Here is a 22,664-nt window from a genome sequence, read left to right as displayed (position 1 = left end):
CGTTAGGTGGCTGAACAGTCCAATATGAGAACCACAGTCCCCTGTCACAGGTGGGACAGATAGTCGTTGAGGGAAAGGGTGGGTGGGACTGGTTTGTTGCATGTTCTTTCCGATGCCTGCGCTTGGTTTCTGCATGCTCTTGGCGATGAGACTCGAGGTGCTCAGCGCCCTCCCGGATGCACTTCCTCCACTTAGGGCGGTCTTTGGCCAAAAAACTACAGGTGTCGGTGGGGATGTTGCATTTTATCAAGGAGCCTTTGAGGGTGTCCTTGAAACACTTCCTCTGCCCATCTTTGGCTCGTTTGCCACAAAGGAGTTCCGAGTAGAGCGTTTGCTTTGGAAGTCTTGTGTCAGGCATGCAAATAATGTGGCCTGCCGAACGGAGCTGATCAAGTGTGGAAAGTGCTTCAATGCTGGGGCTGTTGGCCTGGCCGAGGACGCTAACTATTGCGTTCCTAACACAAATGAGACTTGCACACAGGGAGGTTAAAGAAACAGTGACCTCAGTCTTTAATAAGACACCCCAGAGTGAGTAACAGGCCTTAGGGGCCGGCTTATATACAGTGCTCCCAAGGGATGCTGGGATCCCTTGGGACTTCAGGGGATGCGCTCCCTGGTGGCGGAACATGGGAGTGCATGCTTCACAGATATACAACACTAACGTTGGTGCGTCTGTCCTCCCAGGGGATTTGCAGGATCTTGCGGAGGCATCATTGGTGATCTGCAGCAGACCACCACAAATATGGAGACCCGTTGAGGAGAGTACTGCAAGGCGCCACTAGACCGGTCCAGGCAACGGAACCTGTGCTTGAGGATCTCAATGCAGTGCTCGATGATGCACCTGGTGACACAATGAGCGTCGTTGTAGGCATGCTCTGCCGCTGTCCACAGTGGAGTGAGCAGCCAAGTGGACAGGAGGTATCCCTTGTCAAGCTGTCAACCACAATTTTGATTTGGGCCGGTGAAGAGGGCGGGCACACTAGTCTGGCATAGAATGAACGAATCACGGCTGCTGCCTGGGTACCTCGCATCAACTGCCAAGATCCGATGCTGGTGATCATACACAAGCTGCACATTGAGGGAGTGGAACCTCTTCTGGTTGACAAAGATCTCGGGGTGATGTTGTGGCGCCCTCAGCCCAAGGTGTGTGCAGTCGATCACGCTCTGCACCCTCGGGAATCCTGCAATGCGGGCAAATCCGGCCTGCCGCTCCACCTGCTTATCCCTAGTCATCGGGAATAAGATGCAGTCCACTCTTCTCCTGTACAGTGCATCGGTAACCTGCCGGATGGAGCGATGTGCAGAGAATTGAGAAATGTTGGAAATGTCTGCACTCGCAGACTGCAAAGAAGTTCAGAGCTATGGTGATCTTGATCTCAACGGTCAGAGCATCCTGAGCCTTGTGTGATGCTCCAGATCTAGGCACAGGACATTGCAGAGCTCCCTTAGTACATCCTTTCTGAATCTCATCCTTCGCAGGCAATGCTCATAACTGAGCTCGAGGAAGACAAACTGATGTCTGTAGACCCTTTGAGGGTAGGGCCTCCTTCCCCAGCTCTGTATTGGCCAACTCCCATGGTAACTGGATGGTGGCCTTCCTCTGATCCTCCTCATGTTCGGGAGCCTCTGCAGGCTGTTGCTGGCAAGGCTCCTGGCCCAGTATGTGTTTGGAAGGGTGGGGGGGGGGCGCGGGGTGGGGGGGGGGGGGGTCGGGGCTGGGGAGGGGGTCAGCACATCTGACCCTCCTCCTGACGCCATCTCCGTCCTGGCCACTCTCTCTATGTGGAGGTCTGCGCACATCTGCAGGCCCTTCTCGATGTTGGGCAGCCATCGCTGCTGCCTCCCTTGCCCGCTGCCTCTCTGCACATTGCTGACAGCGCCACCCTCTCCTCCGTGCCGCCCTGCATCCTACAAGGTGTACAAGGTGTTCCCCTGCCAACATTGATCCCATTGTGGTTGAAGGCTGCACCCTGACAAGCAGGCCTCTGGAGCACAGAATCAGGCCAAAGGCCTACAGGCCTCCATTAATGAGTCAGAGCTCAAAGTCTTGAAAGCTCTCCCAAATATTCCAAATAGCACTCAGCAGGTTCAACAAAAACAAAAAATAAAGAGCAAAAGTTATCAGCAAAAATACCCTTGGTCGCGAGAATCCTCCGTTGTCCTCCTCCAGCAGTGCCGCATATCACGGCAAAGTGTACCGATCCCAAAAAGCTGGCGGGGGCACTGTTCAAAAAAACCCTCCCTTTTTAAACCTGAATATGGGAGGGAGACTTGGCCGCGTAGCAGCGGTGCGCACCCTGATGATGCCACCGCGGCCGAAATCCCTTTACCGCAGCTTCAGTCGGCCGATTCCGGCGGAAGTCCTCACTGCTGAACCCCCCCCCCCCCGCTGAATATACGTCGAGGGAGGGAGGGGGGCCAATAGAGCAAAACGCGTCGGCCAATCGATTTTGCCGATTGGCCACCGAAGACCCGCAGTAACGGTCCCTCCCGGGACACTGAATTTCAGCCCCGATGTATAGGTTTGATTTTGATACAATTCAGCGTTATATGTTAAATGAAGGAATATTGCACTGGCTTTTAATGCGCAGACGTGCTGGGAGCGGGGGTGGGGGCGATCGCGCATGGGAAACACGGAAATATGTTAGGCGCGTCTGTCAGTGGCTTTTTAAAGCAGCCGCTTCATTATCATTTCATTTCTGGGTTTCCCGACCAATTAGTGTCAGCGGCCGTGATGACGACCCACTTGACGCAATCTCAACTCCAGTATTTAAAGGGACACTCCCAACATGCAAGTTGAAGCAGTTGGAGCTGGGAAGGAGAGAGAAGAAAGTGTTGCAATGGAAGGTTAAAGGCTGCACCCCACTTCACGGACGCCTCTTGATGTGCTGCTGGGGGCTGTTTCAATATAGATAAGTGAGAGATATTACATGTTGGTAAGAGAAATTAGGAGTTCACATATTACTTAGAAAACAAGAATCTAAAAGGGGCAGAGGAGCAAAGAGATCTGGGAGTACAAATATACAAATCACTAAAAGTAGTGACGCAGGTTAATAAAGCCATAAAAGAAGCAAACCAAGCACTCGGGTTTATTTCTACAGGGATAGAATTGAAAAGTAGAGAAGTTATGCCAAACGTGTATCGAATCTTGGTTAGACCACACATGAAGTGCTGTGTGCAGTTCTGGTCACCATGTTATAAAAAGGATATAGAGGCACTGGAAAGGATGCAGAATGATACTAGAACTGTGTAGTTACACCTATCAGGAAGGGATGAACAGATGGGGTGCAAAGACGTCGGCGCAGGGCGGTGAGGGCTCGGCGCGCATGGCGATAGCATCATCACCAGGCGTGCCCCAGCCCGGGTCGCAAATCGTGGAGCGCGGCGATACCGGCTCATCGCCCCCCAAACTTCTGGGGCAATTTCCCAGGAGGCGCAAACACCCCCTTGTCCGGGTGGAAATTGCATCCCATTAGTGCTTCCGGGGGGGGTGGGGGGGGGGCGCTAACGGGGCTATAAAAAGGGGCAATTTCAGCCCCTGGGTCTTTTGCCTGAGGTTGTGAGATGGTTGCACAGCTGGAATGTAAGTGAACTTCGCAATAATCAGGGCATCCCAGACAGCAATGTGCACCACTGGTGGTACATTGCCCGCGTCACCTTCCGCCTCCTCATCTTTCCCCTCCTCCTCTTCTTCCTCCTCGTCTTCCTCCGAAGAGGATCTGCGCCCTCTGCCTTGGTCCTCCTGCAGGTCCAAATCTCATGGCTGGGCAATATTGTGCATTGCGCAGTGCACCACAACCAATCAGGAGACCCTGGCTGATGCGTGCTGAAAGATGATCCAGATCTGTCCAGGTGCCTGAAGTGCATCTTCATCATGCCGAGGGCATGTTTGAGGACACATCTGGTGGTCATATAGCATTCAGTGTGGCGCTCCAGGGCCTCTCTCCTCAGTTTCTGGGAAGTGTCTTCAACCCTGCTTTAAGTAGGGATCCAGCCGTTAACTCTGCTGTCAGGTGCGAAGACTTCAGGGAGGTTGGACTACCGTAAGACGAAAACATCATGGCAGCTGCCCGATAATCTTGCGCGCACCTGCATAAAGATATTTTTATGGTTGCACACTAGCTGCACATTGATGGAATGGAAGCCCTATCAGTTGACGAACACCCCTGGGTGCTCTGATGGCCACACGTCTGCATTCGATGACGCCCTGCACCTGTGGAAAACCAGCCAGAGCTGCAAATCCAAGCACTCGCTCGTTTTGAGTGGCATCATCGCCGGCATAGTTGACATAATTGGTGACCCTGACAAGCCATCAGTCACCTGGCTTATGCATTTGTGTGCTGCCGACTGGGAGATTCGGCAAGTATCTCCAGCAGAGTCCAGGAAGGATACGGAGGCAAACAAGTTGAGGCCGGATGTGACTTTGACAGCCACTGGTAAAGCGTGACCACCAGGTCCAGCTGGCAACAGGTCCCATAGAAACTTACAAGATTCTGACGGGACTGGACAGGGTAGATGCGGGAAGAATGTTCCCGATGATGGGGAAGTCCAGAACCAGGGGACACAGTCTTAGGATAAGGGGTAGGCAATTTAGGACTGAGATGAGGGAAACTTCTTCACTCAGAGAGTTGTTAACCTATGGAATTCCCTACCGCAGAGAGTTGTTGATGCCAGTTCATTGGATATATTCAAGAGGGCATTAGATATGGTCCTTATGGCTAAAGGGATCAAGGAGTATGGAGAGAAAGCAGGAATGATCAGCCATGATCTTATTGAATGGTGGTGCAGGCTCAAAGGGCCGAATGGCCTACTCCTGCACCTATTTTCTATGTTTCTATGTTTCTATGTCTTGTCCCAGCAGGTTGCAAATGTCTGCCACCATGTGTCGTGACACCCTGAGCCTCCTGAGACACTGGTGTTCAGACATGTTGAGGAAGTTGATCCTCTGACTGTACATCCTGTGTGCTGGGCACGTCCTCCTGCAAGCTGCACTTCTCTGCTGCTCCCCTCTCTCCTGTGTAGCTACAGGTCTGTTTTGGTACCATTGCTGCTGCTGTTGCAGGTGCCGGTGCTGGTCATCTTGGTCCTCGTCTGACGTCCAATCTAAGGCAGCACCCACGCTGATCTGATAGATCAGAGCTCCCAAGTGCAGATCAGACCTCCAAATCTCCAAAGTGTTGAAGAAACTTCCAAAGCGTGAAAAGTAACGTCTCAGCACAAGTTCTGTGAACAAACCCTTTCCCACAAGTAGGCAAGAAAGCAGCTGGAAGCACTGAATACTGACTGGCCTATTTCCCTGAGACTGCTGCAGCCCTCTCAATTGCCGCAGTGTACGCTCCTTGCTTTGATTGGCAAGTTCCAGGAAACCCATGGACCCAAAGGTAAACTTCAAAAATCCAGGTCAATATTGTTCTGATTGAACGATTAACATCTGCTAAGTGGCATCCCGCCTTTCCCGAGGAGATTGCTCACAGGCAGACTAACGTGCGCGAGTGAACCCCGGAGTCTGGTGGGGGAGATTGTTCACTTGCAGACACACGAACACAGCTGCTGTGAACCCCGAGGTGGAGCCGGCTTTCCCACACGCTGCCACTTTCACCGGTTTTAAAACCCCTGGCCCGCTCTCAAGCCCAGACGCTCCTGCACATTAAAATCCAGCCCATTATTTTAATGTTGATTTTTATGTCTGGCTGTGTGAAACTGGTTTAGAACTATTAGTTTTCACTGTTTTTGCAAATTAATCCAATGTAACAATCATCCGTGATGCATATCCAAAGAGCTCCAATAAATCTGAGCCAAAATGTAGCTGCTTATTTGGCAACAAATTCTGAAACACTTGAATGATTACCGAGACTTTAAGGGCTGGATTTTACCGACCTTGCCGGGTCCGTGATGGGTGGCGGGGCCCAGCTTCACTGCTGGCTCCAGCCCGCTGTACAGAATGGTTTCTCCCTGATTGGGCTTGTTAAGCCTCACCCAGCGCGTTTCCTGGCCAATTGAAGGAAGCGGGTCTGATGACGTCATTTGATGACGCGTCATCAGAAAGTTTCCTTAAAGGGGCCAAGCGCAAATTTATTTTGACAGTTATGCTGTCTGTGTTCTATAGCATTGAGGTGCTACAAACACTGACAATCACGGCACAGAGGTGCAGGGCTGCACCCAAGCTCTCCCATGACTCCCTCCATATGCTTCCCTCCTAAATTATTTGTGAACTCGATTCCTACACAGCTTTGGCAGTGATACCATTCTACACGAGTTTATATTAGAGTTCTGTAGATTGTCAAGTTACACTCGCAGAGTAAAAGCTACAACTAATTCACAGATAAAAAAGAGAAAATGCCAGTGCATTATTTTAATGGAAGAGCAAAATTATTATTAGACCAGAATTCTCAGTCAACATGAAAAGTATAGGTCGATCAGCTGCCAAGTGCAATTTGTTTTTGAATAGTCAAATGCTAATATTGATGTCACCTTTTTATTCTCTTCAATTCATTTGGCAAAGACGATGTGCAAATAAGGGGCGGAGTTTGAATTTAAATTGCCCGATGCACAAGATATAAAAAATGTTTTCATTTGGAAGAAATGTGAAGAATGCCATTGTCCAAAATCAAGACTCAAAACTTGTTTGCTTGGAGGCCTGTTAGATTTGGTTTTTAAACTTGACAATCACTCGGGTCTTAAATGTCACAACTATTTTAATTCTGAGCGTGGCTGATTCTAAATGTCATAAAAAGATAATTATGCTGTTTGGTTCACAGGCCAAAGCTTCCGAGGAAGTTGTTCCTGGCAGCTCAAGGGTTCACTATCTTTGGTAGGGATTTTGAAGAAAGGTTGGGGAGGAGGGGGGGAGGGAGGTAGTTGCCAAGTAGCTTAGGAATGAAAAGGGTTACAATAGAGGATCCTAAACTTGAGATTGATTCTCGGGAGTTGAATAGATATATGTATCTGATGATCTGTACCACGAGGTAGCTATTGACACAAACTAAGGGAAAGAGTTTTCGAAGACCAGGCCCTCAAATTTACCACCAAGCTCATGGTCTACAGGGCTGCAGTAATACCCGCCCTCATATATGGATCAGAGGCATGGACGATATATAGAAGGCACCTCAAGTCGTTAGAGATATATCACCAGCGATGTCTCCGCAAGATCCTGCAAATCCCCTGGGAGGACAGGTGCACCAACATCAGTGTCCTCGTCCAGGCCAACATCCCCAGTATTGAAGCACTGACCACACTCGATCAGCTTCGCTGGGCAGGCCACATAGTTCGCATGCCAGACACGAGACTCCCGAAGCAAATGCTCTATGCGGAGCTCCTTCATGGCAAACGAGCCAAAGGTGGGCAGCGGAAACGTTACAAGGACACCCTCAAAGCCTCCCTGGTAAAGTGCAACATCCCCACTGACACCTGGGAGTCCCTGGCTGAAGACCGCCCGAGGTGGAGAAAGTGCATCCGGGAGGGCGTTAAGCTCTTCAAGTCTCAACGCCGAGAGCATGAAAAGGTCAAGCGCAGGCAGCGGAAGGAGTGTGCGGCAAACCAGTCCCACCCATTCCTTCCCTCGACGAATCTCTGTCTCACCTATAACAGGGTCTGTGGCTCTCGTATTGGACTGTTCAGCCACCAAAGAACTCACTTTAGGATTGGAAGCAAGTCTTCCTCGATTCCAAGGGACTGCCTATGATGATACAATTCACTGCTTATTTTAACACATTTCTTAATTCAGTAACAAAATTGTCTAATGTGATATGAGTTGATTACTTCCAAAATCCGATTTCAACATAATTTCAGAGGGTTGGGACAATGTTGGAAGCATCTGATATATCACAGAAGTAGCGTGCGTTTCTTTGTTAGATTTCAATGAAGCTCTTTTGTTGTTTATGCTCTGACATAGTCGAATTATTTTCGCAGGAAATCTCACCATGAATTGACATTGACAAAACCAGAGTATGAATGGATGTAAATTGGGTGCAACTTCTCGATTACATCCGCACAGGAAATTCCAGGCCTATGATAAGCCAGGCTGATAGATCAGTGATATACTGAGGCAGCGCTGCATTTTCAAGGTGACATGGAGGAGTTATCAAACTAAGGCCCCATTCAGGAGAACGTAAAAGATTCCATAGTATTTCTATTAGTATAGACAATTTCTTGTACCAACACATTTTTATTGTCATGAAGTACACGCTAAAGCTGCTGCCATTATTTACAAACACCGTCACAGTATCATTGAGCAGTTAAACAGGTTCTTCACATTCAACAGCAACTCCAGATCAAGTGACAGTGTTGGGGATTGGATGGTGTGGTGGATTAGATTAGAATATGATTCTTTTATCCCTGGGATCTGGGTTTTAATCCAGCCCTGAATGATGGAGGAAAGACTCCTCTTTCTGCTAGCTGTTAGGGCTAGATGTAAAACTAGTTTGGGTCGTCTTAATCCAATCCCTGGTGAACCTGAGTTCACACAACAAAATTGGGCTAAACATAAGAACATAAGAAATAGGAGCAGGAGTAGGCCATTTAGCCCCTCGAGCCTGCTCCACTATTTAATAAGATCATGGTTGTTCGGAGCTTGGGCTCAGCTCCACTTCCCTGCCCGCTCACCATAACCTTTCCCTCTCTTATCGTTCAAAAATCTGTCTATCTTCACCTTAAATATATTCAATGACCCAGCCTCCACAGCTCTCTGGGGCAGAGAATTCCACAGATTTACAACCCTCAGAGCGAAGAAATTCCTCCTCATCTCAGTTCTAAATGGGCGACCCATTATTCTTAAACTGTGTTCCCTAGTTTTAGATTCCCTCACAAGTGGAAACATCCTCTCTGCATCTACCTTGTCGTGCCCCCTCAGTATTTTATATATTTCAATAAGATCACCTCTCATTCTTCTCAACTCCAATGAGTATAGGACCAACCTACTCAACCTTTCTTCAAAAGTTAACCCCTTCATATTTTCTTATTGAATGGCGGTGCAAGCTCGAAGGGCCGAATGGCCTACTCCTACACCTACTTTCTATGTCTATGTCTATGTTTCATCTCAGGAATCAACCTAGTGAATCTTCTCTGAACAGCCTCCAATGCAAGTATATCCCTCCTTAAATAAGGAGACCAAAACTGTACGCAGTACTCGAAGTGTGGTTTCACCAATACCTTGTACAGTTGTAGTAGGACTTCCCTACTTTTATACTCTATCCCCCTTTGCAATAAAGGCCAACATTCCATTTGCCTTGCTGTACCTGGATACTAACTTTTTGTGTCTCATGCACAAGGACTCCAGATCCCGCTATACTGCAGCACTTTGTAATCTCTCTCCATTTAAATAATAATTTGCTTTTTTATTTTTCCTGCCAAAGTGGATAACCTCACACTTTCCCACACTATACTTCATCTGCCAAATATTTTCCCACTAACTTAGCCTGTCTATCTCCTTTTGCAGATTATTTGTGTCCTCCTCACAACTTGCTTTCCCACCCATCTTTGCATCATCAGCAAACTTGGCTACATTACACTCGGTCCCTTCATCCAAGTCATTAATATAGATTGTAAATAGTTGAGGCCCCAGCACTGATACCTGTGGCACCCGACTAGTTACCGTTTGCCAACCAGAAAATGACCCATTGTTCTTGACGCTTTGTTTTCTGTTAGTTAGCCAATCTTCTATCCATGCTAATATATTACTCCCAAGATCGTGAACTCTTAGCTTGTGCAGTAATCTTTTATGTGGCATCTTATCAAATGCTTCTGGGAATCCAAATACACCACATCCACTAGTTCCCCCTTATCCACCCTGCTCGTTATATCCTCAAAGAACTTCAGCAAATTTGTCAAACATGATTTCCCTTTCATAAAACCATGCTGACTCTGCTTGACTGCATTATGATTTTCCAAATGTCACCTGCTACTGCTTCCTTAACATTGGACTCCAACATTTTCCCAATGACAGATGTTCGGCTCACTGGTCTATCATTTCCTGCTTTCTGTCTGCCTTCTTTTTGAAATTTACATTTGCAGTTTTCCAACCTGCTGGAACCTCTACAGACTCCAGGAACTTTGGTAGATTGCAACCAATGTTTCCACTATCGCTGCAGCCACTTCTTTTAAGACCCTAGGATGCATGCCATCCGGTCCAGGGGAGTTGCCCACCTTTAGTTCCATTATTTTACCTAGTACTTTTTCTTAGTGATAGTGATTGTTTTAAGTTCCTCCCTCCCTATTGCCCCTTGATTATTTATTATAGGGATGCTTTTAATGTCTTCTAACGTGATGACCAATACAAAATATTTCTTCAAAGCCTCTGCCATTTCCCTGTTCCCCATTATTAATTCCCCAGACTCATCATCTAAGGGATCAATGTTTACTTTAGCTATCCTCTTCCTTTTTATATAGCTGTAGAAACTCTTACTATGCATTATTATATTTCTTGCTAGTTTACTCTCATAATCCATCTTCTCTCTCTTTATAATTTTTTTAGTCGTCCTTTCCTAGTTTCGAAAAATTTCCCAATCCTCTGGCCTCCCACTAATCTTGGCAACATTGTATGCCATTGTTTTCAACTTGATACCATCCTTTACTTCCTTAGTTAGCCACGGATGGTGCTCCCTTCTCAAAGTCTTTCCTTCTCATTGGAATATACTTTTGTTGAGAATTATGAAATATGAAATAAATTGCCACTCAAAGAGGTCACAAGAGTGGCTCGGGTAGAAGATTAAATGTTAATCCTCTCCACTCTGGAAAAGTAATACTGGTTCAGAAAAGTGTGAAAGTTAATATGTGCTCAAAAGTTATTGGCCCTGGCAGTATAGAGGCTTGAGTTCTCAAAGCCCTGAGGGAACTAGCTGATCCCCTTCGATCACCGCTAGTTTAAACAAATCACGCACATGCCCTCGACATTAAAGATGGGCAAAAATGGAAACTGAGACATACTCAAAGACAAAACACTGGTCTGGAGTTAACCCTTTCGTAAGACTGTTTACTATTGCAAGAACATTTACGCTACGATTCATACTTAAGATGCAAAGGAGTTAGAAACATGGCTGACTGGACTCTGTGCTTGGCCCAGCTTTATGTGTAGTAGCCTGAGCCTAAATTTAACAGTCCCAGTGGATATATTCTAACGGATGGACTTGGATATCTGAAATACTGAATTAATTACAAGGCCAGTACACAATGCATTTATTTATTTCATCACGTTAGATTAAACCTTTCCTCTACACTGAGATGTCTTATCATAAATATGCTGGTGAAAATAACTTTTGGGGAGGAGGAGATGTTGAATTTATGGGTTCCTCGGATATCTCAGTACTTGGGATTAAATAATTTCCTACAGCTAGCATCCAATCTGATCTGTGGCCTTGGCATGTTCAGTGTGGTTAGACAAGCAGCTGAATGGGGGATAGTTTTCAAGAAGCAGGGCTGCCTGACAATCCCACAGTGAGAATGTCTTACCCTTGGTTTTAATAGGCCTGTGGCTCCCTTTGGATTAGGTACTGTAGCCCAAAGCCTCCGAGCTGCACTGACTGAAGGAAAAAGTGCGGTGGAAAATGTTATAGTTGTACTCTGCCACCCGTATTCTAACCCATACTGAATCCCATTCACCTATCCTCACTGTCCTCACAAACGTCCACTGGCTTCCCACACCAAGGTATTGACTTTGAAATCCTGGTCCTTGACTACAAATTGCTGTGCAGTCTCACGCACCCTGCCTCTGCAACCCTCTTTAACTCTAAGTCCCAGCATCGTCTCTTCTTCCAATTCTGGACAACTGCATGTCACCCTCCCACACACCGCTCCCCGCCGCCTACCCCCGCCGCTACCCCACCACACCCCCGCCCCACGCCGCCCTTGCTCCACCATCAGTGGTACAGCCTTTAGCTATCATGACCCTGCACTCTGCAATTCCCTTCCCTTCATTCACTTCAATACATCTCACGTCTCTCTTCGTAACTCACCTCTCCAAACATTAATCGGTCCTCTCCACTAACTCCATCCCCAACTACTGTTTGATGTCTGACCATTGCACCCTTGGTGAAGCACCTTGGGACGTTTATCCGTGTTACCGGTGCTATATGAATGCAAATTGTTGTGGCTGTTGTAATATTAATTAATTCTATGATGCAAAATAGTCAGAATCTTATTTATTAAACACTTGTCAGGACAGCGGGTTACTATTATGTAGCACAATGTTGGAAGAAAGGGTCATTTAACTTTCCCTTCAATGCAGTGAAAAATGCCAGAATGTTATGGGACAAGGCGCAGATGATATTTAGAACTCTTGTACCTATTGATAATTAGGGTCCTTTGGGCACTTAATAAAAGTGGTGACATAATGGTTTCAGTCTGCAGCGCAATGTATGATTTGAGTTTGGCAGCATGGGTGGATCAGCTTGTTGGTCCATTGATGCGATAACCTTTTGGCTCACACCCACAATTGCACACATGGTGAGCTCCTAACTTTAGCTATCCTGTTGGAAGATGTCCAAAATGGAAGCTAGGCCCGTTCTCGCGGAGAAAGAGCGATAATTAAAGAGCAAGTCACAAATCGGAGTGCTCTTGAGCACCTCCTACTGGTTGATTATACTGCTGCGTCAGCAAAGGCTCTGCTTCCGAACGAGAGAGGTGGGTATGACCAACGGAGACCTAAGGACAGGGACATAAACTGACAATTAAAAGTAAAGGAAGACAATCTGATGTGCATCATTAAACGAAGCCCACGCAATGACTCATTTTTAGTGGAATTGTATGGCACACTGCTGTTGTTTAATTATTTTAATGTTACACTGCTCCCCACCAATGCAATTGAGAATCAAAGCACAACTTTGCTCTAAAGGCTACCCACCACAATAAACTAAATATCATACAATGTTGCCTCCAGCAACCTGGGGAAATATAGATATCTGACTAGTTTATTTATTGCAGATTTAGGGGGCAGCGGATCTTCGGTGGGGCGGTATTTCCTCCCAACCCCTGACCCCAGCCCATTTCCCGGGGCCTAGGGAATTTCAATATTTCAGGTGCCAGCACTATTATGGCACCAATAGGACATCGACTTTAGGTTGGGGACGGGGAGAGGGAATTTGTTGCAGGGACTTGCCTCAGTGTAAGTGGGCTTACCCTCCTGAATAAAGAGCTAGAACAAGATATATAACTTGCTGCTTTTCTATTAGCTTCCTTACTGTAGAACTGAGAACTCTGGTGGATTTGTCAAGCACAATTTCCCTTTCGTGGGACCATGTTGACTCTGCTTCATTGTATTGTGATTTTCCAAATGTCCTGCTGCTACTTCCTTGGTGGTGGATTCTAGCATTTTCCCAATGATAGATAGGCCTGTGATTTCCTGCTTTCTGCCTCCCTCCTTTCTTGATTAGGGGCATTGCTTTTGCGGTTTTCCAATCCGCTGGGACCTTTCCAAAATCTAGGGAATTTTGGAAGATTACAACCAATGCATTCACTATCTCTGCAGCCACTTCTTTTAAGAACCTAGGACGCAGGCCATCAGGTCCAGGGAACTTGTCCGCCTTTAGTGGCTGCAGAGATAGTGGAGGCGTTGTTTGTAATCTACCAAAATTCCCTGGAATCGGGGGAGGGCCCAGTGGTTCGAAAGCCGCAAAAGTAACGCCCATATTTAAAAAAGGAGGCAGACAGAAAGCAGGATAAGGGAATTAGGGGTTATGGAGAGCAGGCAGGGAAGTGGACCTGATTCCATGATCGGATCAGCCATGATCGTATTAAATGGCGGAGCAAGCTCAAGGATCCATATGGCCTACTCCTGCTCCTATTTCTTATGTTTTAATGAAACTATCGACCAGTTAGCCTAACGTCTGTCGTTGGGAAAATGCTGGAGTCCATTATTAAGGAAGCAGTAGCAGGACATTTGGAAACGCATAATTCAATGAAACAGAGTCAGCATGGTTTTATGAAAGGGAAATCATGTTTGATAAATTTGCTAGAATTCTTTGAGGATGTAACGAGCAGGGTGTATAAGGGGGGACCACTGGATGTGGTGTATTTGGATTTCCAGAAGGCATTCGATAAGGTGCCACATAAAAGGTTACTGCACAAGATAAAAGTTCACGTGGTTGAGGGTGATCTTTTAGCATGGATAGAGGCTTGGCTAACTAACAGAAAACAGAGAGTCGGGATAAATGGGTCATTTTCCGGTTGGCAAACAGTAACTAGTGGGGTGCCACGGGGATCGGTGCAGGGGCCTCAACTTTTACAATCTATATTAATGACTTGGATGAAGGGACTGAGTGTAATGTAGCCAAGTTTGCTGATGATACAAAGATGGGTGGGAAAACAAATTGTGAAGAGAACACAACAAATCTGCAAAGGGATATAGACAGGCTAAGTGAGTGGGCTAAAATTTGGCAGATGGAGTATAAATGTGGGAAAATGTGAGGTTATCCACTTTGGCAGAAAAAATAGAAAAGCAAATTATAATTTAAATGGAGAAAAATTGCAAAGTGCTGCAGTACAGAGGGCTTTGGGGGTCCTTGTGCATGAAACACAAAACAGTTAGCATGCAGGTACAGCAAGTAATCAGCAAGGCAAATAGTATGTTGGCCTTTATTGCAAGGGGGTGGAGTATAAAAGCAGAGAAGTCTTGCTACAACTGTACAGGGTATTGGTGAGGCCAAACCTAGAGTACTGTGTACAGTTTTGGTCTCCATATTTAAGGAAGGATATACTTGCATTGGAGGCAGTTCAGAGAAGGTTCACTAGGTTGATTCTGGAGATGAGGGGGTTGACTTATGAAGTTAGGTTGAGTAGGTTGGGTCTATATTAATTGGAGTTCAGAAGAATGAGAGGTGATCTTATCAAAACATATAAGATAATGAGGGGGCTCGACAAGATGGATGCAGAGAAGATATTTCCACTCATAAGGGAAACTAAAACTAGGGGGCATTGTCTCAGAATAAGGGGCCGTCCATTTAAAACTGAGATGAGGAGTAATTTCTCCTCTCAGAGGGTTGTAAATCTGTGGAATTCTCTGCCCCAGAGAGCTGCGGAGGCTGGGTCATTGAATATATTTAAGGCGGAAATAGACAGATTTTTGAGCAATAAAGGGATAAGGGGTTATGGGGAGCGGGCAGGGAAGTGGAGCCAAGTCCATGATCAGATCAGCCATGATCTTATTAAATGGCGGAGCAGGCTCGAGGGGCCAAATGGCCTACTCCTGCTCCTATTTCTTATGTTCTTAGAAATATAGAAACATAGAAAATAGGTGCTGGAGTAGGCTATTCAGCCCTTCGAGCCTGCACCACCATTCAATATGATCATGGCTGATCATTCACCTCAGTATCTTTTTCCTGCTTTCTCTCCATACCCCTTGATCCCCTTAGCCATAAGGGCCATATCTAACTTCCTCTTGAATATATCCAATGAACTGGCATCAACGACTCTCTGCGACAGGGAATTCCACAGGTTAACAACTCTCTGAGTGAAGAAGTTTCTCCTCATCTCAGTCCTAAATGGCCTACCCCTTATCCTAAGACTGTGTCCCCTGGTTCTGGACTTTCCCAACATCGGGAACATTCTTCCCGCATCTAACCTGTCCCGCCCCGTCAGAATCTTATACGTTTCTACGAGATCCCCTCTCATCCTTCTAAACTCCAATGTATAAAGGCCCAGTTGATCCAATCTCTCCTCATATGTCAGTCCAGCCATCCCTGGAATCAGTCTGGTGAACCTTCACTGCACTCCCTCAATAGCAAGAATGTCCTTCCTCAGATTAGGAGACCAAAACTGTACATAATATTCCAGGTGAGGCCTCACCAAGGCCCTGTACAATTGCAATAAGACCTCCCTGCTTCTATACTCAAATCCCCTAGCTATGAAGGCCAACATGCCATTTGCCTTCTTCACCGCCTGCTGTACCTGCATGCCAACTTTCAATGACTGATGAACCATGACACCCAGGTCTCGTTGCACCTCCCCTTTTCCTAATCTGCCGCCATTCAGATAATATTCTGCCTTCGTGTTTTTGCCACCAAATTGAATAACCTCACATTTATCCACATTATACTGCATCTGCCATGCATTTGCCCACTCACCTAACCTGTCCAAATCACCCTGCAGCCTCTTAGCATTAGTTCTTCTTATGTTCTAGTCCCATTAGGTTGCCTAGTACTTTTTCTCATGTGATAATGATTGTTTTAATTTACTCCCTCCCTTTTGCCCCCTGATTTTCTACTATTATTGGGATGCTTTTTTAGTGTCTTCTACCGTGAAGACAGATGCAAAATATTTGTTCATAGTCTTTGCCATTTCCCCATTTCCCATTATTAATTCCCCAGTCTCATCCTCTAAGGGACCAACATTTACTTTAGCTACTCTCTTCTTTTTTATATACTTGTAGAAGCTCTTACTGTCTTTTTTTATATTTCTTGCTAGTTTACTCTCATAATCTATTATTTTTTTTGTCATCCTTTGTTGGTTTTTAAAATGTTTCCAATCTTCTAGCCTACCACTAATCTTCACAACATTGTATGCCTTTTCTTTCAATTTAATATCATCCTTCACTTCCTTAATAAGTTACAGATGGTTCATCAAGTCTTTTTTTCTCAATGGAATATATCTTTGTTGAAAATTCTGAAATATCTCCTTAAATGTCTGCCACTCATCATCATCATCATCATAAGCAGGCCCTCGAAATGTCTTCACTCAGAGGGTGGTGAATCTTTGGGATTCTCTGCCACTGCTTATCTACCATCTGACCTTTTAATCTATTTTCCCAGTCCACTTTAGCCAACTCTGTCTTCATACCTTTGTAATTGCCTTTATTTAGGTTTAAGACACTAGTTTGAGACCCAAGTTTCTCACCCTCAAACTGAATGTGAAATTTTAACATGTTAAGATCACTCTTCCCAAGAGGATCCTTTACTATGAAATTATTAGTTAATCCTGTCTCATTACACATTAACAGATCTAAAATAGCCCGTTCCCTGTTTGATTCCGCAATGTATTGTTCTGGGAAACTGTCCCGAATACACTTTATGAACTCGTCCTCAAGGCTACCTTTGCTAATTTGATTAGTCCAATCTATATGAAGATTACAGTTGCCCACGATTATTGCCCCAAATGCTTTACCTCACACTTCTCCAGTTTCCATGTTGTACTTTTCTGGCTAACTGACCAGTCCACCGATATCTTCCTGCAATCTGAAGCTTTCCTCCTCACTATCATCCAGGACTCAGATGAGGAGAAATTTCTTCACTCAGAGGATGGTGAATCTTTGGAATTCTCTACCCCAGAGAGCTGTGGATGCTTAGTCGTTGAGTATATTCAAGACAGCAATTGCTAGATTTTGGGATATTAAGGGATATGGGGATAGTGCAGGTAAGTGGAGTTGAGGTAGAAGTTCAACCATGATCTTATTGAAAGGCGGAGCAGGCTCGAGGGGCCGAATGGCCTACTCCTGCTCCTATTTCTTATGTTCTTAAGTAAAATGGTGCTCTGCGATTGACAATGACGCTGGGCCTTTAAAATTTAAATCCTCTCGGCGAGGCAGTTAGCAACCCTGAAAGCCAGAGTTTTAAAAAATGTATTCATTCCTGGGATGTGGGAGTCGCTGGCATTTATTGCCCATCCCTAATTGTCCTAGAGAAGGAGGTGGTGAGCCATCATTTCAGAGGGCAGTTAAGAGTCAACCACATTGCTGTGGGTCTCGAGTCACATACAGGCCAGACCAGATAATAACAGCAGATTTATTTCCCTAAAGGACATTAGTAAACCAGATGGGTCTTTACAACAATCCGATAGTTTCATGGTCACCATTCCAGATTTATTTATTACCTGATGGCCCACAACGCCTCATAGATGCCCAGTATTGAGCTGCTAGATCTGTTCTGATCCCATTTATCATGATGGTAATGCCACACTACATGATGGAGGGTGTCCTCAGTGTGAAGACGAGATTTCGTCTCCACAAGGACTGTGCGGTGATCATTACTACCAATGCTGTTATGGACAGATGCATCTGAGACAGGTAGATTGGTGAGGACGAGATCAAGTAGGTATTTCCCTCATGTTGGTTCTCTCACCACCTGCTGTAGGCTCAGTCTGCCAGCTATGTCCTTCAGGACTCAGCCAACTCGGTCAGTAGTGGTGCTACCGAGCCACTCTTGGTGATGGACATTGAAGTCCCACATCCAGAGTACATTCTGTGCCCTTGCTGCTCTCAGTGTCTCTTCCAAGTGATGTTCAACATGGGAGAGTACTGATTCGTCAGCTGGGGGAGGGCGGTAGGTGGTAATCAGCAGGAGGTTTCCTTGCCCATGCTTGACCTGAAGCCATGAGACTTCATGTGGTCCAGAGTCATTGTTGAGGATTCCCAGGGTCACTCCCTCCCGACTATATACCACTGTGCTGCCACCTTGGATGGCTCTGTCCTGCTGGTGGGACAGGACATACCCAGTGATGGTGATGGAGGAGTCTGGGACATTGGCTGAAAGATATGATTCTGTGAGTATGACTATGATAGGGTACAAATAATAGGAAATACAGAGAATGAGGTACTTCCCTCCTTTGCCTGATTAGAATGTACCTGACCAGATATTGCCGGGTGTGTTATGTATCTGACATCATTTCTGGCAGGAAATTCTGCAAGTCCCATTGGTGTTGGAGAGTAAGTGGAATGGTTGCACACTTGGGTTGCCTCTGTTTCCTGGGTAGCCTGACAGGAGATTTGAGGCCAGGATGTTTCAATAAATGATAGGCCTGGATCCTAGTGTTTATCGACTTGGTGGATAGGATATGCACAGCAGAGTTTTGGATGAGCTAAAGTTTACAGAGGGTGGCGGATGAGAGGCCGGCCAGGAGAGCATTGGAATAATTGACACTGGAAGTGACAAAGGCCTGGATGAGGGCTGAGGCAGAAATAGAGGTGGAAATAAGCAATCTTTGTGATGGAGCGGATGTGGGGTCAGACAGCGGCCAGAGAGAAGGATGAGTTTGGAGTTCATGGCGGGGCCTGAAGACAATGGCTTCAGTCTACCTGATGTTCAGCTGGAGGAAATTGCAGCTCATCTAAGATTGGAGATTGGACAAGCGACACAGGGCAGTAGTGGAGTCGGGAGTAGTGGTGGAGACGTAGAGCTGGGTGTCGTCAGCGTACATGTGGAAGCGGGGGGGAAGATGTGATTGGTGGTGGGATCACGCTGGAGGTGGCGGAAATGGCGGAGGATGATCCGTTGAATGTGGAGGCTGGTGGGGTGGAAGGTGAGGACCAGGGGAACCATATCATGGTTCTGGGAGGGAGGGGAAGGGGTGAGAGCACAATTGCTGGAAATAGAACGGACACGGTCGAGGGCCATGTTAACCACAGTAGAGGGGAATCGTCGGTTGAGGAAAAAGGAAGACATGTCAGAAGCACTGGTGTGGAAGGTGGCATCGTCAGGATAGAAGCGACAGAGACGGAGAAACTGGGAGAATGGAATAGAGTCCTTACAGGAAGAGGGATTGGAGCAAGTGTAATAAAGATAGCTGTGGAGTCGGTGGGCTTATAGTAGATATTGGTCGACAGTCTATCCCCAGAAATGGAGACAGAGAAGTCGAGGAAGGGAAGGGAAGAGTCGGAGGTGGACCATGTGAAGACGAGGGAAGGGTGGAAATTGGAAACAAAGTGAATGAAATTTTCCAGTTTCGGGCGAGAGCAGGAAACAGCACCAATACCATGAAAAGGCAGGCATAGCTCGGACCTATATGGGTTCCGATTGCAACACCTTTTATTTGTAGGAAGTGAGTGGAGTCAAAGGAGAAGTTAGTTTAATGTGAGAACAAGTTCAGCTGGCGGAGGAGGGTGCTGGTGGTGGTGGGGATTGGTTGGGCCTCCATTCAAGGAAGAAGTGGAGCGCCCTCAGGCATATCCCGGTGAGAGGATGGAAGTGTAGAGGGATTGGATGTCCAGGTTTTTATTTCCAATTTCCAGGGTCGGCAGTATTTTCTATTCTGACTGTTATAGCTGTGATGCTGCTGTTGCCATACGGTAGTGCACCAGTAGAGAGATGATGACGCGACGACTGTTTAATTAAGGCTTCAGTGTGTGGATGTGCTTCACATGGAGACGTGGGAAAGACAGGAGTGTTGCTACACAGGAGCTGGTCAAGCATCACTTCTCACTTCATTTGCCTAATGGAGGGTAAATTGAAGGTGGCCCTGACTAGATGCACCAAGTCTAGGCATTTGCAAGTGTATCACATGATGTGGCGCTGAGTCACACTTGCACAGCAGATACTATTGGCTCACTTACAGTGAATGGCTGTTCTTTATTAATCCGAGGATGCATCCCAACCCTGGAATCTCAGCTAGTACTCTGATATTTTTGCAGGAATGCATTCGCAATATGATAAATGTCATGTAAATCAATGTGCACGGTCCCCGATTTATCATTGCAGGATTTCCGTCCGCCCCCTCTATCCATCCCAGCCCAACCCACTTTATCAGTTGTGGCTCATCAATGTGATCCCGACAGGATTCCTGCCGTCAAGAGGGAGCCCACCAGTGCAAAGGAACAAAAACTCTAGGACACCACCGCAGTACGTGAAGATCTAGCGAGGGGTCTTAAAGGGTAGAGGCTGGCTGGAGATGTGAACTGAAGACCCACGGAAGGCCCCGGTGGAGACCAGGGCCTTTAACGGCTGAGTCGCTGGGACGGAAGGGAGGGGGAGGAGGTCGCTACAAGGCACCTCCGAGCAGTAACCATCGCTTCCTGGGAATCTCTGCCACCTTCCCCACGGCAGCCCCTGAAGGCCACCGTAACATGGCCAGAAAGATGGCTCCTGCAAAATGGCGCGGCAGTTTGCAGAGGCGCAAGACCGGTGATGATGCCGTTGCCGTGCGCGACAACCACTTTTCGCCCAGCAGTGCCGCATTTGCACCCCGCGGCAGAAATTAGCCAGCACCCCGTGAGGCTGCCACGAACAATGTTAGCGTCAGCCTCACAGGTCGCGATCCTGGCTGCACTCCGCTCACGGGCCGAACGCTATATGGGAGATGCCGGCACCATTTTACATTTTTGGCCGACTTACCGACTCAGCCTCGGTGCGGCTTTCTGCCAGGTCCGTGCCCCGACGATGCAGCCCGGCACTCCGCTTGGTACCGAGCTGCTCCCACGGCACCCCGTATCCCCGAGGGCCTAGTGGAGGCTCCACAAAACCCCTGCAGAGCTCGCAGAGTGCCCTCTCCTTGAACAGAAGGGGAGGGCCCTGTGATTGCGTCAGCGCCCGATGTTGCACTCCACTTCCTCTAACCCCAATTTCGCTTCCGCGGCGGGACTTCCGCGCCAGGATGTCCCGCTTCGCAATGGTTACCGCCCCCAAATGGGACGCTGCCGAATTTTCGGCCCTTGTATTACCCCATGCTTAACCAGAGGGAGATGTGGACGCATTTACAATTGGATGTTGGGCAAGCAGTGTGACAACTGAGGCAGAGGAAAGCTCAAAAGAGATGATGGGGAGGTTGTCATGTATCCTACATGGCTACTGTTGGTACTATCACAAGGTGTGCCACCAGAGGGCACAGCAGTGGGAGACTTGTAGGTTACCTGTACAGGTGTGCCTGGTCTAGTATAAAAGGCAGGCCACCAGGTGTGATCCTCACTCTGGAGTTAACAAATAAAGGACTAAGATCACTACAACACATTGCCTCGTGGAATCATTACTGGAGCATCTAAGGACACAACAATTGGCGACAAGATTACGAACTTCCACTTGAAAATGGCTATCCTTGGTACGTTGCAGCAGTTCGCTGATGGTGATGATTGGGACGCCTTTGTGGAGAGGCTCGAACATTTTTTCACAGCCAACGACCTGGTAGGAGGTGACCCAGCCACACTGGCTGATAAGCGCAGAGTTATCCTGCTAACCAGTTGTGGGCCCACCATCTATGGCCTCGTCAGGGACTTGCTGGCACCAGCGAAGACAACGACCAAGACGTACAAGGAGCTCGTAACCCTGGTCCATGAGCAACTCAAGCCCAAGGAGAGCATCCTCACAGCCAGACACCGATTCTACACCCACCGACGGCCCGAAGGCCAGGAAATCATGAAATGCGCCGTAGACCTCAGTTCGGCGACCCCTCAACGAAGCGCTGCGGGACATTTTTGTCATTGGAATTGGCCATGAGGGCCTTTTTCATAAGCTACTGTCGGTGGATATCACAGTCACACTGCAGGAGGCCATCTCCGTGAGCCAGGCATTCATGACCTCGACCTGCAGCTCTAGGCAGATGAGTCACCCTCAGGACTCAAACCCGGCAAGTACTGTGCACAGAATGGCGCCGTTTAGAGACTGGATTGTAGAACGCGAACCCTCTCAGGGAAGAGAGAACAGGCCCCCCAAGTCCTTTAACTCAGAGTCCGCCGAGGGGGGCTAATCGAGTAGCTCCATGCTGGCGTTGTTGAGGGAATCATAGGGCTCACCAGTGCCGTTTTAAAGACTATGTATGCAAAGGCTGCAGCACAAAGGGCCACCTCCAGCGAATGTGTAAGAGAAATATGACTCACTGTGTCGATGAAGAGTCTGCAGATGGCCAGGAATCCAGCGCGGATTATGAAATGATAGGCAGAGAGGCAGCTCAGCCCCATGATGAGGTACATAGCATGTTTACCTGCACCACCGAGTGTTCCCCGCTAAAGATGAAAGTCGAGATAGATGGCGTTCCAGTCTTCA

The sequence above is a fragment of the Pristiophorus japonicus genome, chromosome 9 (genome assembly GCF_044704955.1).
Source record: "Pristiophorus japonicus isolate sPriJap1 chromosome 9, sPriJap1.hap1, whole genome shotgun sequence".
Classification (NCBI taxonomy): Eukaryota; Metazoa; Chordata; class Chondrichthyes; family Pristiophoridae; genus Pristiophorus; species Pristiophorus japonicus.
The sequence above is the reverse complement of the archived record's forward strand: the minus strand, read 5'-3'. Positions refer to the sequence as shown.